Consider the following 18202-nt stretch of genomic DNA (forward strand, 5'->3'; position numbering starts at 1 on the left):
GCAACTATGTATTTCCCTCCATCCCATTTTCCCCATTTATTCTACTCTCTCTCTCCTTTTACCCTGTCCATTCCCAAAGGTGTTTTGCTTCTGACTTTTTCCTCCCCCAATCTGCCCTTCTTTTCTATCAGCCCTTCTCTTATTCCCTTCCTCTCGTACTTTCCTGTATGGTGAGATAGATTTCTATACCCAACTGAGTGTGTATGTTATTCCCTCTTTGAGCCAGTTCCAATGAGAATAAGTGAACCAAGAAGAATTGTTGAACAAAAGAGGCTATACCTTTCCCAACTCTTGTTTGGGAGGTGATAAACCTCAGAGCTGAGACTCTGAAAAAGCTGGCCCTAAGAGGCTTCTGCTAATCCTAGGCTGAGGGCCTCTCGCTGTCTGAAAAAGCACAAGAGCATTTCAACTAAAAAGAGCACTGTATCACCCAGTTGAGCCTGTGTTGGAAGTAGTAGAAACAACAGTTGCCTCATTCATGTTGGCCCAGAATAGTGAGGCCAGGGAGTCCAGTGGCCCAACCTGTCCTCTCCAGATGCCATACCCCCAGATGCCTCATCTGTTGAGAAATCAACCCAGTGGACAAGCAATCTGCCTGTCCACAGCTTGGCAGTAGACTGAACCATCCAGCAGAAATGCTGTACCCTACAAGTGAACTTCCTGACTATTCTTTAAAGAAACAACATCAAGGCCCTGCAACTCCAGATCTGTGAGTTACCTAGGTCACATGTGTGTCTCATATTATTGTGCATTAAGTTTGTGCTCTTCCCCCAGACTCTGTGTACATTTGCAGGAGGATGTGACCCAAGCTTGGGGAAATACTTTGTAGCTATTGTTCTTAGATGCTATGTGAGTAAATGTCTTTTCTGAGAAATAATTGATTTTATTGGCTGATTTTTAATGAGAAGCACACTGGTGAAGGTATTGTGAGCTAGAGCATTAGAAATAGATACCCAAAGAGTTTCCTCTAGAACCTGAGGAAGAAGTTGCCCTTCTGGGCACCCAACCTGCCTGTACCAATGCAAGTTGAGGGAATGAGCCCAGAGAGAGTGCTATATATACTTACATACATGTTTCAACATACAAGGACAAACAAACAAAAAAGGATTGTAGGTGAAACCATGAACTTCTATTATAAAAATTTAAAGCATATGTTAAATCAAACATTGATTGTGTCCCCTTTTGGACTTCTTTTAGTTTACTTCTGTGTAGTTTTAAAATGTTTTATTGATATTCTTTTCTTTTACCTTCTGTGTTTTTATTAGTAGTACTCACTTACTCACCCCCATCCCTCATGGAAGCCTTCCCTTGTAACAGATAAATATATAATCAAGCAAAGCAGTTTAACACATTGGTCATGTCTGAAATGTATGTCTCATATTGCATCTCTAGTTCATTACTATTCAGGTAACAGATGGATGCATGCTTCCCCACCAGTCTTGAAGTCATGATTTTTCCCTGTAGTCTTCATTACTCTAGATGGCACAGTGGACAGAGTACTGGGCCTGAAGTCAGGAAGATACACCTTCCTGAGTTCAAATCCAGTCTCAGACATTCAATAGCTGTGTGACCCTGGGCAAGTCACTTAACCCTCTTTGCCTCAGTTTCTTGCTCTGTAATATGAGCTAGAAAAGAAATGGCAAACCACTTTAGTATCTTTGACAAGAAAACCCCAAATGGGGTTATGAAATCAAACACAGCTGAAATGTCTGAACAACAACAACTTGCCTTTCAAAAACAGTTTTTCTTTATATTATTGTAGTCATAGGTATAAATTGTTCTTCTGGTTCTGCCCATTTTACTATGCTTCAATTCATGTAAATCCTCCCAGATTTCCTAGAATTCATCACAGTTGTCATTTCTTATAGCACAATAATTTCATTGATTTTATGTAGAAGGAAAGTGAAGCCCTGAGAAATGACTTGCTCAGTCTTACAACTAATAAGTGCCTCAGCCAGACAGTAATTGCCATCTTCTTAGTCGGTGGACTCAACACTAGTCTACCTTGCCTCCATTATGTATAGCTTTCACATACCTCCCTACAAAAAACAAAGCTTTTTTTCAAAAAGTTTTCTAATTCTTGTTCTATATCTAAGCCCCTTCCAGGGCTTCTAAAATGACAATTATCCAGATTGGTGAGGATTGATATTACTGTGCTAATGGGAGAAGGCTAAAGAGATGTTTAGGGATCCATCTAGATAATATTTGTGCATTTTAAAGTTGTGCTTCTATCAATAATGCTTTTCCTCTTCATTGCGTATCTTAGAGAAATAAATAGAACATGGCAATTCCAGGTCAGGGCTGTTGGGTTGGGAGGATGGTACCATGACAATTCAGAGAGGAGATATTAAGTTTTCAAGTGGGCCATTTGAAGCTTTTCTTCACATTATGTAAGGCCCTAAAATAGAACACTGATATTTCCAACTTCTGGTCATTTCCCTCATTGTCCATCTTTAAATATTTTGTCTCTGGGGTGACCCTCATTTCCCTTTACTTGCTTTTGGGCTGGACCTTACTATCCATTACCTTTACTCTTTTCTTTTATTAAAAGTAATCCATGCACACATCAGCTTGTTAGGTGGTACCACTGGAAAGGATGACTTTAATAAAGCTGACAAACTGATGGAATTTCTCTTCATTCCTCTGTTGGAATATTTGTGACTTTTTTGGAAATTGAGTCCAGGCTTTCAGCTCTGCTTTGTTATTATGAAACTGCCTCTTTTAGAGGACCCAACCCCTCCCTGATACATCATCTATTAGCAGACAAAATGTGATAACATCAGAAATATCATATTAGGTCAAACAATGGTTCATTCAGCCCCCTGTTTCTCATAGTGGTACCCCACAAAACTTTGTCAGAGATAGGGATGGGATTTCTGATTACACTGATAGAGGGAACTCCTGAGGGAGGAAATTCCCTCCATCAATGCAGGTCAGTCAGGTCATTCTTTGCAATTTATAGTGTTAGAGTTTCCAAGAGCGCTGAGGGGATAAGTGACTTTCCCATGATCACACAGCCAATTTGTGTCAGAAGTGAGACTTAAACTCAGTTCTCACATTAAAGGCCAGTTCTTAATTTGCTATTCTATGCTGACTCTCTTTTTAAATAATATTGTATTTTCCCCTTACTTACATGTAAAGACAATTTTAAAAATTCATTTAAAAAAAATTTTGAGTCCAAATTTTCTCTCTCCATTCCTCACCTCCTCCCTCCCTGAGACAATAAGCAATTTGATATAGGTTATACATGTTATGCAAAACATATTACCATATTAATTGACTCTCTTGTTGAAGAGCAGGAGATTTACCTAGAGACAAATAGATAATTCTTCATAAGAGATCATCAGTTCACATTTAGACAGATGCAATGTATTACTAATCAAAGTTGTAGTCTTCAGGAATGAGATGAGATCTCATTTTGGGGAGGTGGGTGGGTGGGGAATGCTTTATGGATATACCTACTACCTGAAAGAAAGGAGACTTAATTAAGTGAAATCTTAAGATTCTTTCTAATGCTCTGATTCTATGTCTTACAAGGAACTCAAACTGTCCTTAAATATATGAGATGTTTAATGTTTTATCCAAAATGTGAACCCCTTCAGTGAAAATGGAAGCTCAAGTAAGGAATACACCTCTTGAAATTCAAATGGAAGGCTCTCCTTGGTGAGCCCAAAATAGAACAGTAATTGTGGGCAGGGTTGCTATAGTATAGGTGCTATTTAGAGTCAGGAAAAGCTGAGATTGGTTGCTGTACAAAATACCTCACTAATTGTGTATTGCTTATTTCCTCACATTGTGGTTTTACTGTATCTGCCAGCAAATGTGGGTGTGAGTCAGGCCCCAATCTGCCTATTCCACTGTACAGATAAGCTATCTGGAAATCTTTTGACTATTCTGAAAGAAACGAGGAGATAGTCACCTATTCTATAAAGGTTATACAGAACTCTGTGGAGGGTGAATTTGTGGTCACATCTATACCATCAAGACATCATGGAGAGATTAAAAATGATCTGATTATTTATTTAGGTAGGGTAAATAGGTACTCTAGGTAGTTTGGTCCCCATCCCCCAAGAAAGTATACAGCAAAAACAATCAGTCACATAGTCATATTTCAGTAAAGATATCTTGATGACTATAAAAAGTTATCACCCCACCAATATTTAGGCCTTATAGAAAGTGAACATACCATTCAAAAAAGGAGAAACACTTAAATGAATAAATATTTGAACAAAAAGTTCATCTTTAAAAACAGTAGAAACAAATCCAGATAACCCTGAGTTGCCACCTTCCACTCATTGAGTTGAAATAAATAAAAATGGTAAACTTAATGTTGTAAGGTCTGTGAGGAAACATATCCTCTCTCATATGTTGCTGGTACCAGTGCAGATTGGTACAATCTTTTTTGTAAAGTGATTTTCCAGTATAGTGCAGAAATTAGATATAAAACTTGGATGTAGAAATTTTTATTACTAGAGGTTCCATCCCAAAGACATTATTAAAAAGAAAAAACCCTGTAAAGTGATGTTTATAATGGTGCTATATACAATATTGAAAAATGAAAAACAAGAAAAGTACCCAATGCTTTGGGATATGCCTAATCACTATCACCATTCATGCAGGACAGTACTATTAGTATATGAGCAATTGCATCTGTGTATATATGCATATACAGATAGTCTAATAGATAGATAGATGGATGAATGGATAGATAGATAGATAGATGGATGGATGGATAGATGGATCAATAAGTAGATATTTGGTGATCCGTAGGTTTTCATTGGTTTGTAGCCTTGAGGCCACATGTGGCCTTCTAGGTCCTTGGGTATGGCCTTTTGACTAAGTCCAAGTTTTACAGAACAAATCCTTTTTTTTGGGGGGGGGGTTGTTCTGTAAAGTTTGGATCCAGTCAAAGGGCTGCATTTGAGGACCTAGAGGGCCACATGTGGCCTCCTGCCACAGGTTCCTTACCCCTGGTTGGGGAAACATCTGATGAGGAAACTCTCCTTGATCTTCTTCCTGGTCTTTCCTATGTAGATCAGCAACTCCTTTGTAATTTATAATCTTAGAGTTGCCAGAGGCACTGACTAGTTCAGTGACTTGTGCCAGGACTGACATTGCCAAGATGTGTCTGGCTGAGGCAGAATTTGAACCTAATTTTTTTTCCCCAAGTCCAAGGTTAGCCCTTGGAGTGTGACTACACTATAGTACGCTGTCTATTGGAATACTGTATATAGAGGAGCACTATGGACAATGTGAACTGGGGAACAGGAGCTTCCAGAATATTCTACCTATTCCCTCGGGCTATAAGACAACTCTTTTACAATCCTGTGAGAGAGGAGAAATCTGAATTCTTACGAGAATGGAGAGGTGAACAATGCAAATCAATGTGACTAGTTGAGGCAAGAAGGATTTCTTATTATAAATTATTATTTATGGGAAGGGGAATGGTAAGGAATAAGCATTTATATAGTGCCTACTATGTACCAGGCATTGTACTAAATATCTCATTTGATCCTTACAATAACCCTGTCAGGTAGATGCAGTTATTATTCCCATTTTACAGTTAAGGAAAGTGAGATAAACAGAGGTTAAATGACTTGTCCAAGCTCATACAGTTAGTAAGAGTCTGAAATCAGATTGGAAATCAGGACTTCAGGACTCCTATCCCAGTGTACTATCTACCAGGCCACCAACTGTCTCTACGTTTTTCATAATAAATAATAATTTATTTTTGTTTATTTGAAGAAACTAAGTGCCTCATATTACTCAATTACTATGTACTAGGCACCATGTGATACAAACACAGGAAAAACAGAGACCCTGTCCTCAAGGGGCATCAGTGGTTGGAGCACAGACTTACCTGTATTATTGTGATGTTGAATGGTTTGTCTTGAATTCAAAAAGATATCATTCTGTCATTTTTGAAAGTATACTCCAGTACTGCTTTTCTTACCCTTTCATGCCCTCTTTAAATGGAGATTCTGAGAGAAGTTATCTAATCAGAGGGAGATACCCAGGGATGAAGAGTCCTAATGCATAAATTCCAGGGCTGAAATGAGCTTCAGGATGAAGAAGTTTCTTTGGCATGGCAGAGGAAGTCCTGAGAGCAGCCTAGAGAGAAATCAGGCATGGTGGTGAAGTCCAGAAAGGCAGAGACAGAGGCAGGAGGGGAGTAGCTGGCATGGATACCCGTCCCCTCAAATGGAGGTCTTAGAGTAACTCATCATTGATAAAAGGGGGCTGGAACATCAGAGGAATGTTCAAAGATGATACGGTCACAGGGAAAGATGGGTGTTCCTGGGTAAGAAAGTCCCAAGTGTTGAGGAGACTTCCAAATTCTGAGAGCAGCTAAGATATGGTGTTGAAGTCCAGAAAGTCAGAAGCAAAAGTAAGGAAAGAAACAAGTTTACAGAGAAAAAATTAAGGGAGAATTGGAGTCTGGCACACTAACCTGGCAGCTACGTGACACAGTGTCTAGAGTGCCAAGCCTGAAGTCAGGATAACTTATCTTCCTGAGTTCAAATCTTACCTCAGACACTCACTAGCTATGTGACCCTAGGCAAGTCACTACCTTGTTTACCTCAGTTTCCTCATCTGTAAAATGAACTGGAGAAGGAAAAGGTGAGCCATTCTTTGGTATAAAGCATATCTTATTTCAAAGCATATCTTTGTCAAAAAAAAAGCCCCAAATGGGGTCATGAAGAGTCGGACATGACTGAAAAACAACTGAACAATAACACTAAAGGGGGGGGCAGGGTGCTCAATATCATCCTACTTTTGCCCTGATATGGAGGTGGTAGTGGAATTAGATGTCAGGAAAAGACTATAGCTGAATGATATTCCCAAACAAACCTCTGGCCTCTGAGTCTTTTCTTACACTGTTTTTTTCTGCCTAAAATATTCTTTGACTACTCAACTACCAGTTCAGTTGATCAATTCTTTAATGTTCAGCTCCTAAATAAGTTTTCCCAGAAAATTAGAAAGTAGTTTTGTAGACATTAGAGCAGCCATATACCATACACCACAAAACACTCAAGATACGTATATTCAAAATATAAAAGTTTACACCATAAAAAACCAGGTGATCAGGTTCTGTTCTCAGCTATGTCTAAGGGGAGATTTCTCAACTAAACAAGAGATTGAAAAGATAATGAAAGATGAGTCAGTGTTTTACTACAAAGAATTAAATAGGTTTTGTACAAGTAAAATCAATAACAACAGAAGTAGTGATAGTATAAGAAAAAATATTTATACCAAATATCATTCACACAAGCCTGATATCCCAAATTTATGGAGATATACATACACATATATATATACATAGACAGATACATATACATATACACATATGTGTGTATATGTGTGTTTGCATATATATATGTTTGTATGTATGTATATCAAGAGAGCCATTTCCTAATTGATAAGTGAGAAAAGGATATGAGCAAATAGTTTTCAAAAGAAGAATTGCAAACTATAAATGATGACAATAAACACATTCCAGATCACTAAAAGTAAGTGAAATGCAAATTAAAACAACTCTGAGGGTTCTTTTCACATTATGCAAATTGCAAAAGATGACAAAAGAGGTAAATACTTAAAATTGGAAAGGCTTTGGGAGAATGGGCACACTGATACATTGTTGATGGGACTGTGAAATGCTCCACCCATTCTAAATTTCAATTTGGAATTATGCAAGAAAAATAAACAAATTGTATATATCCTTAGATCCTGCAATCCCACTCCTACGTATATGCTTTGAGATAGCTAGTGACAGAAATAAAAGTGCAATATAAACCAAAATACTGATAACAGCACTCTTTTTGGTAGCAAAGAATTGGGGGGAAAAGTGGATAGCATTGATTTGGGGAATGGTAGAAAAAGCTGTGGTTTATGAATGTAATAGAATATTACTGTACACTAAGAAATGACTATTATGAGAAACTCAGAGAAATATAGGAGGATTAGTATGAGTAGACATAGGATAAAATAAACAGAATCAATGAACACAATGACTGAAACAATATAAATGAAAAGATCACTTAAAGGAAGTTGAACTTAGAGTAATGCGAGAAAAAGTCCAACGATGAAATTCCCTGAGAAGAAAAGATTACAGCAAAGAGATGGAGGACTGCTTAGACAGAATATTGTATTATCTGAGGTGGTTTTTCCTTGTTTTTCTTTGTGACAAGGGAGAGTTCAATCTAAAGGGGTAGATGGGAAATAACTGTGATGAAAAGATACAAGGCTTTGATAAAACATGCTTTTTAAAAAATGTTTTACCTTTGTGCCTTAGCCTAAGGTGTTGTCTCTCCTCTGAATGCCACCAAAACACTTAATGTCTGCTGTCACTCATTTAACTCATATACTTACTCGTATGGCAAATGAATTTTTATGTGTATGGATTGTTTCTTCAATACATGAGGACATGTTTTACACTTCATCTCCTTGTAATTTATTACACTAATACACAGAACAAACCACCACATTTCACTAACAAGCTGGAAGTGATATTACTCTCAGTACACCAGTAGGTATCTGGTAAAGATGGTTTGTTGATATATTTTTCTATGTTTAGTCCAGTAGTTCTCAAACTTTTTGGTCTCAAGATCCCTTTACACTATTAAAAATTATTGAGAATTCCAAATAACTTTTGTTTGTATATTAATAACATCTTATTATTGTGAAAATAATTTTGAACATGTCTCAGAGACCCCAAGGTGATGAGCTTTCATGGTGTCTCTAGGGAAGTTATCTTAGGCTTCTTCCTATTAAGAATTTTAATTTTTCAGTTTATTGTTTAGAAATTATTACTTGCCTCCAGTAAGTGAGTGATTGTATATCCTAGGTGAGAGAGATGAGAAGCAAAGGGGAATATGGTAGTTTCTGGCAAGGTCTTTGGGCTAGAATGAACATTGGCTTGACAGAAGACCTAGGTTTAACTCCCCTATGTTTCACTTACTATTTGTGTCACATTGAGAACATTTCTTAATTCCCCTGGCTCTCATTTTATTATCTGTAAAATGGTGATAATAATAACACTAGTTACCTCCTAGATATGTTGTGATTAAAGTACCTACTTTGAGACTGTCAAGGACTGCAAAAATGGAAGCTGTCATTCATGTTGGTAATAGGAGTAATGGTAGTATTAGTGATGGTGAGGTGGTAATGATGGTGGTGATGGTAGTAGCGGTGGCAGCAGTGGGGACAACTCCATTTTTTCTAGTCCTTAATAGTTCCCTGCATTGTTGATAAACATATATAGATTTGTTTTGGTTGACCATATTTATTTGTTACAAGGGAGTGCTTTTATTTCCTTCTACATTTCTAATCCATCAATTCCTTCTCTTCCATCCTCATCTTCCTGTAAAAGAGGAGAAAAAAAATCAATTAGCCAACTTATACATCAAAGGCATGGTCTTTCCCCCATGAATCAATCCTATTCTCCCAGTTGTATTTTTTCTTGCTTCCCACTAAACTTCCTCTTGTTTGTTTATTGAACTGTTAAGGGCCAAGTTTTGTTATTAGAAATTCCTCCTTCCTTTGATTTTCTCCTGCTCCCTCCCTGTACGCAAAACTGGTAAACCTCATAACATCATATTCCACGTCGATATTGAGATAGGCTCAAGGATTTGGCTGGGCTCTCAGAATCAGAATCACAGAACCACAGAATTTGAGAACTGGAAGGTACTTCAAAAGCATATTATCCAACCATAGACCAAACCATAGTCCATAGACCAAAAGGATCCCCACTATATCATGCCTGCCATGGGGTCGTCCAGCCCAAGCTGGAAGACTTTCAGGGAGGGAGAACCCGGCACCTCTAGACACATATAACCCATTATACTTTTGAACAGCTTGAATTGTTGGGTAATTTTTCCTGACATCAAACCTAAGTTTGCCCTGCTTTTATCTATGCACATGTTGTTTCTCTCAAGTACAATGTAATTTCTATGATGGAAGAAACTGTTTTCATTTCTTTCTTTGTATGCCCAGAATCTAGCACAGGACAGGGTACATAGCAGGAAAGCACTTAAGACGTGCTTGCTGAGAACTGAACTGGGACCTGATTCTTAAGTCCACTCACATTTGAAATCACAAGTTTAATGTTTCCACAGCCAATAGATCTATTTACAAATGAGCACATTGAAGTTTTGTGTTTTAGTTCCCTCCTTAACCCTCACCTGTTTTCTCCTTTTAAAAATGATAATGTTCTATGGCATCCTCTTTCTCATCAGACTTGATTATCGATTTCAACTTCTTCCTCTGACACCTCCTGGAAATTCTGAAGCTGCCGCCAAATCTGCATATTGATCAGAGTACTCCCTGTCGCCAACCTGGTGCACAAGTGACACCTAACATTGTCACCTTTATGCCCTCCCTTACAGTCACAGGGTTCTGATAGGTAAGAGGTCAGAGATGAAAGGCTTCTAAGCAGTTATTCTTTCTAGTCAGCCTGCCAAGAAGGACTGTGTCTCTGTTTACACCTGTCCTTGGAGCCCAAGATGGAAACCTTTTACTCCCAGTTCCATGTGTTTATGGAAGTGAAGCATAACTCTTATCTTTCTCAGTTCCTTATGGGGAAAGATGGATGGTTGGCTTTTAAGCTATTTTGCCTTTTTAGGGAAAAGATTTAAAGCTCTTTGGGCTATGTTTTTGATACTTTCAATATTGGGACCTCAAAGATTTAAGGCCTTAATGCATGTTGATAATTGATGAGAATAGAAATTAGCTCTCAAGCGTGTCAGGCAAAGAAGTTTCACAGAGGGAAAGAGCGCAGAATTCTCTGCCAATGTCTGTAAAATAAGGATATTGGATCTCAAATTCCAAGGTCCCTTCCAACTCTGAAATGTGATTGTTCTAGGAATCAATTTCTTTTCTACCATTGCACTAATGCTGCTTATTTTATTCTCAAACTAAAGCTTTGAAGATCCAACCAGAATTCAAAAAGTAAGTTCCAGAACATGAGAAAAAAAATCCTTATTCTCTTAGGCAAGAGAAACATTCTTTCTGGTTGTGGGAACAATCCCCAGGATTATGTACTTGGAGATCAAGTCTTCTAAAACATAGTAGTAGTTAAGCTTATCACGCCCTGTTTTACTGAAGAATTTACATTCTGAAATCATATTGATAAAATCATGTCCTATAAGGTCAGGACGTTGGAGTACATTTTGACATAAGCTTTTAACTTCACAAGAAAAGAAACCAAATCTAACTCGAAGCCCAAATCATTCATTTTTTCTCACTGTTTCCATTGGGAACTGGTAATTATCAGATGTGACTGAAAAAAAGTACTCCACAGTTCAAATGTTATACACAATGAGGACAGAAGAATATCTGTCATGGTGGGGCAAATTAGAATTGCAAAACATTCCAGGTTCCCAGGTCAAAAATTTCCACTCTCATCACTGTTAAGACAAGGGGAGAGTCTGAAACGTTCTGTTTAGTTGGAAGCAAAATAACCTCATACCTACTGTATTGTCTCTCTTTCTTTAAAGTTGTAAAGAGACTCATGACCAGTAAGCTATGAAAACTGGACATACATATACAGAGTACATGTACATGTCCAGTTTTCATGGCTTACTGGTCATGAATCTGGCTCTCCTCTCTGAGGACTAGGCAAGATTTGTCATTTGTCTGGGTTCAAGGGCACTCTGAGGGATTTGTGGGTTACCTCTTTATTTGAATTAGAGCTCAGTGAGCTCTATTCCTCTCATTTTAGGAGGCCAATAACTAGTATCCCAGATCCATTTAACCCCTGGATATTGAGCAGCTTTTACAATTTCATATTTACAAAATGATATTTACTTCAAAGATATAGCAAGGAGAAACATTCAAATAATTTCCTCAATACCTAGGGGCATATAGGTAGGATTAGGATCATAATTTAATTCAATTCCTACATAGAATTGATACCATCAAGTTTATATCCAAAGGTAGCTATTAGATAAGTCCTTCTACTAGGCTAGCATCTCCAAGGTCACTCTCAAATATCTTCTTGTTCCTTAAGGCATTGGTGCTGTGCTGGCTGCCACATATGGCTTAGATTCCAGCTCCCAAATTCTTATGGCTTGTTCTCCCAGTCTTTGAAGTGCCTAAGGTCAGAGACTCAACTCCCTGAAACAAGAATGGGAAAGAAACAAACAAAAAGGCCAAGAAGGACCTGTTGCTCTGGGTTATATGGCCACAGAGAGTGAGGACCCTATAAAACCTACCCCCTTACCACATGGTTGGTCTCATCAGACATGAGAAGAGTCATTTCCCTTCCCCAGATGTAAATGTAGCAAAGAGATGACCAGTACTGAAGTAGGCCCTTTTGAAGACAGTTCCAGCTATAAAGCCAGTGGAAAAAGTCTCCTCCCAACAGGTAATAAGCTAACAGGAATCAGTTATAGAACATTCCCCAATCTCTCCAAACCACTTCCGTTACATATTATCGTGATTGTTTTAGAGGCAGTTCCTCACGTAAAGGTTCCATCTTAGCAAACTGATATAGTCAGCACATGTACTGTACCCTCATTACAGTTGCAATCAAATAAAACTCAAGACAAAGTTAATTACATCTTTTACAGTTGGCATAAACATTTGCTGCATTGTCACTGGCACAAAACTGTTCTCTCCCCTCAGATGACAGACTCTTTTACTGCTTGTCTAATGATAGAGAAAAGGGGAAAGATATTTTCTCTAGTCTCAGAATAGATTTCACTCCCATACCCCAACAGGAGATTATAGAATAGTTAACTCTATATATGCATGGCCTACCCACCTTTCTGAATAGTATTCTACAAAACAGAAAGGTGCTTCAGATATCTCCTTAGTTAGAAATTGCAAAACTAAAATATGGACTTTTTTGTATATAAACAATTTATCAGAGATTCATTAATTTTAGGCATACAAGTATTATCCCTTATAAATACTGTAATCTCTCTGAGGTCACGGACTGTTCATTTTTGTCTTCTTATCCCCAGTGCCTGGCACATAGGTGCTTAATGAATGCTTGTTGATTTGATTATGAAGATGTAGCTAGGTTAAAAAAAAAAAGGAAGAGAGGTGGCAGGTTGGATAGAGTTGGACTTGGAGTCAGGAAGACCTGAGTTCAAATCCTGGGTTAGATACTTTCTAGCTGTGTGACTGTGAATAACATTTCTCAGTCTCAGTTTCCTTTTCTCTAAAATGGAGATAATAATATCACTATCTTAAAGTGATATATATGTCAGATACAAAAATACATATATATATAAAGTGACATAAATATCAGCTCTTATTGATTAATAAATCCTAAAATGATAAAGAGTCAATTTTCAAATCTGATTATATACTATTTTCTATCACTACAAAAATGTAATTTTGTGTTCTCATACCCTTAGTCTTCATTTTAGGGTTTAAAATAATGAAACTATTTTTCTGCCAAATATTTTAATTTGCTTTTTTATTTAAAAAGTATATTTATTTAATTTTATTAAAATTAATTTGTTAAAATGAACTTTATTAAAATTAAATTTAGTTTTATTTAAAATTTATTTAAATAAAACACCACAGCAATATTTAAATAATTTGAGTTTAAATTTCTGTTCAAGAAGAGACAATACTGTAGGAGGGCCTCCTGCACTGAATAGAAGGTTGGTTTCGATGTTTAGATGACTGTAAAGGTCCTTTCCAGTATAAAGATACTGTGATTTTTGAACCCCTGAGAAGACAGGCTTTTGTTTTTATTTTCTTGACTCCTTTTCTATTTCCCTTTATCCCATCAGATTCATAGAATCTTGGAGCTAAAAAGGGCATCTAGTCCAATCCCTGCCTGAAGTATGAATCTCCTCTGCCCTCTCACACCATTGTCCAGTCACAGCCTCCAGAGATGAGCACCTGAGTACCATACCTGAAAACAAGAGATATGGAGGTCAAACCCAGCCTTCATTACACTGAGGAGAGACCATAGGAAATCCCCAATTGAGTCAATTTTGCATTCCCTTCTCAAGTCCTCAAAACACTAAGGGACCTTTGCTGGCTTCCTGAAAATCTGGGGTCTGCCATAACAATTTGCTTAATTCCTAACAAAAAGTCCAAGAATATTTTCTCATTCTCTCAACATCCTCCTTTCTGCCTGTTCCCCCTACCTCCTGCCAAATCAGACTTACTTTCGAACCAGAATATGGACACTGCTAAGAATTAGACAAGTTGTGCAAATTTTCTTCTGAAGCCTCAGGTGAGTAAACATCATACTCACACTTATTCTTAGGCTAGGCCTGACTCAGGCCAATCCAGTGATTTAGGCTCAGGGTTAGAATGCAATGATGGACTTCTGCATCATAAAATTCAATAAAAAACAATTTTGCTGGTGACAAAGGACAAAAAGGACACATTTATATTAGTCTCAAGGACTTAATTGGGGAATTGAAAGGTTAAGTCACTTGTCATTTCTTTTCTTAAAAATCCTCAGTAGCTCCCTGTTGACTAGGGAGTGATTGCTTCCACTTGCCGTTCAAAATTTTCAATAATCTAGTTTCACCATAATTTTCCAGTCTTATCTCACATTACTACCCTCTGTGTATTCTGTGCTATGGCTAAACCCAACTGTTCTTCATTTCCTAAACACATCTTCTGATTTTCTCCAAGTTTTTTTCTCACAATTTCCTGTTCCTATAAGGTCTTTTCTTTCCCTCTTTCCCTACTGAATTTTTACCTATCCATTAAAATCCAATTTAAATGCTACCTCCTCAATGAAGCCTTCCTTGATTTCCCTTGTCAGTAAAGCTCTTCCCACTCAAATTTTACATAGCATGTTGTTTTGTACCTCTCTAATGTGCTTATTACTCAATATTGTATATTATAGTTATCTGTGAATATCTCATCCCATTTGTGGATTGTAAGCTCCATGAAGACAATGCAAAATTTTATCTAAATTTTGTATTTACCTCAGTGTCTAGCTCTGTGTTCTGCATAGGTGCTTAATAAGTATTTGGCGAATGAATAGAAGAAAGATAAAGAAGAAAAGGAAGAGGAATTTAAATTTTATTTTATTCTGAATTTAACAAACCCAAAGTATAATCAACATTAGCGTATATAAGGAATATAAAAAGAGGGTTATACATGAAACTATGAATCCCTATTATATGTATAGCTTACTTTTCCTTTTAAGCTTATAATATAGTCAATATTTAACTTTCAAAGCTGTCCATCTTATCTATCTTTCTGCCCTTTCTGTTCTCTTCTGTGCAATTCTTAAAAAAAATGCTTCAATGACCCTTGTTTCTTTTTTTTTAAGGTAATTTTATTGCTAGTCCTCTTCCCCCAACCAAATCTTCCAACCCACAAAAATTGAAAATAAAACAGAAACAAAATTTGTGTAACAAATGAGCATAGTCAAGCAAAACAAATTGCTAGATTATCCGTAACTAAAAATGTATGTCTTATTTGGCATCTTGAGTCAATCACCTCTCTGTCAGGAATTGGCTATCATCCTTTCTCATCAGTCCTCTTGAATTAAGGCTGGTTATTCATTGCATGGAATAAGTTTTCTTATAGTGCAATAATATTCATTACATTCGTATACCACGACTTGTTCAGCCATTCTCCAGTTGATGAGAATTAGTTTCCAGTTCTTTGCCATAACAAAAAGACCTGCTCTAACATTCTTGTATATATGGGTTCCTTGTCTCTCACTTTGATATCATGGGGGTAAGGAAGAGGAGCTTCACCTGTCACAGTGAGCTAGCTAGTTCTTTATACAGGAAGAGATCCAGGATTACAGGTTGTGTGAATCAAACAGGTCAATCAGTTTTTACATGGGCACAATTTAGTGAGAACCATATTTACATTGCTAGAGAACTTAGATTATAAATTCATTAAAGGCAGGGTGTTGTGATGGTAGGAATGTTTTGTGCAGTTTCTTACACATTGTAAGCTATCAATGCATATTAAAGTAAAAAACAAAACAAAACAAAACCTGGGTCTAATGCAGTTAGGCTTCATAGGCCAAAAAGAATATGAGTAGGTACTAGAAAAAAAATGAGAACTGAAGTATCAAGCAAGAGAAAATTTTTACAATGACCCTACTAATCCTTTCTTTTTCCATACCAAATACAAATATTTGATTATTTGAATCAAAACAACTTTTGCAAAGATCCTCAACAAAAAGATCGATGTAGAAGCTCTGGGCCTGATCTTTTTAGGTGTTGATCACCTACTTTCTCTTTAGAGAGTCAGAACTTAAAACTATTAAAAGAATTAATGGACTCCCAGTTTTGGAAACTGATAATTACTCCTTGTACCCCAGTGTAACTCAACTACATCTTGAGAAAGGTAGGGGAATTTTAAGGGGCATATTTGCTATTGCTAATCTTATTGTGAGAGCAAAAGAACTCACCACTATTTATTTTAGAGCACTTTCCTCCAACATCATGTTGAAACAATAACTCCATTGGAGTTATAAAGCAATTTACAGAGGCATTAAGATTAGTGGACCTCTGAAGACAGTGTCAATCAAGGCATAGCCACTTTGAAATCTGCTGCTCTTAAATCCTAGTGAAGGTTGAACCCTTCTAGTTAACTCTTAGATCACTGATTAACAATGTCTAGTGAATGTATTATGCCTTCCTGATTGCTACATCATGAAAATAATACTCACTTCATTGGGCAATGTTCCTGGTCAGTAGAAGTCCCTTTCAGTTGCAAAATTTTGATTTGCTAAGGTTAGGTAAACAACATTTTTTTGGGTAGTAAAGGTCTCTTGTTTGATGGTTTTTTCATGAGGGATTTAGTGGATGTTTGAAGGTGCATGCCTGAGAGTATATAGCATGTCAAATGTCAGGAAAGAAGTCCTTTGGGGAAACTAGGAAAAAGTAAAAAGAGAGCTGACAAATTCTAAATAGCTAAGGAAAAATCCCTGCCCCTTCAAACAAGGTTGAGAGAACATTTTGAGCTTTTATTGATGTAGCTGAAAAAAGTACTGGGAGTTGGGGTATGTGGGTACTAGTCCTGATGCTGTCTTGGGCAAATCACTTCATTCCTCCGGGCCTGAGTTTGTTTATCTTTAAAATGAGTGATCCTAATTATCACTACCATCTTAGATTCTCCAAAATGCTCCCAAATATCAATGAGGGATCCAAGGAATAACTAATAATATGTATTTAATGTGCAAAAAAGCACAGGAAATTGGTACACCATGGTAGTTAACAGGAGCCATATTTGTTCTTAAAAAGGACTGTGTAGGAATAGCTGTTGACCACTGTATGATTTTAATTAGGCTTGTTTTTCCAATGAGTGTTTCATCCTCCTATCAAAATCTATACATTCAGGTAGGTAATGTACTAACTAAAAACCCAGGAAGAATAAATCACGTATATTTCAAGGATCCCAAGACCGTAGCCAACTCACTGCACAATGCCGTTTTACGTTTTGTCCAATCAGTGTTATTTGAAACCAATACTTCTGTTACAGAATAAGAAAATTCATAGTACCGTATCTTCTCAAAGGAAGAGAAAACAGACCTTGTAAAAGGCATTTAATGGGCACTTCAATTCACTTCAAAAGATACTTATTAAACATTTACTCTCCAGTGTGTCCCGGGAATACAAAAATAGATACAAGATAAACCTTGTGTCAGGAAGCTTTCCATATAATAAGGGGACAAATACATGTACATAACCAACTAGAATACAAGAGAAAATGATATAAATGCAAAGAAAGGGTCCAAAGTGTTATGAAAAGTATGAGTAGGGAGGGATTTTATTTTGGAGGGTATTGGTAAAGAGAGATGGATCACACCAATTTTTATTTTTCCTATAATCTCACATGCATTTTTCTCTCTGGGATTAAGTCTCATTCAATATAGATAGTTTTCCATATATCAAGATGTAGGAAGGGATTCAAAGACTCCTCTGTTTGCCAGATCACATCTGGAGCCTTTCAACCATTTCTGGGCTCCATAATTTAACAAGAACATTGACAAGCTGGAATTCATCCATAGCAGTATAGTTAGGATGGTGGATGTCTAGAAACCATGGCATATGAAGAATGGGTGAAGGATCTGGGGACGATGCGACTAAACTAGTCTAATCAGAGATATGATAATTGACTTCTAATATTTGAAGGATTGTTACATAGACAAGAGATTAGACTGGTTCTGTATTGCCTAATAGGGCAGAACAATCACTAATGCTGAGAAGTTACAGTCTAGTTGGTTTTGGTTCAATATGAGAAGCATTTA

This window comes from Vombatus ursinus, unplaced genomic scaffold (assembly GCF_900497805.2).
Source record: "Vombatus ursinus unplaced genomic scaffold, bare-nosed wombat genome assembly UNPS02014812.1, whole genome shotgun sequence".
NCBI lineage: Eukaryota > Metazoa > Chordata > Mammalia > Diprotodontia > Vombatidae > Vombatus > Vombatus ursinus.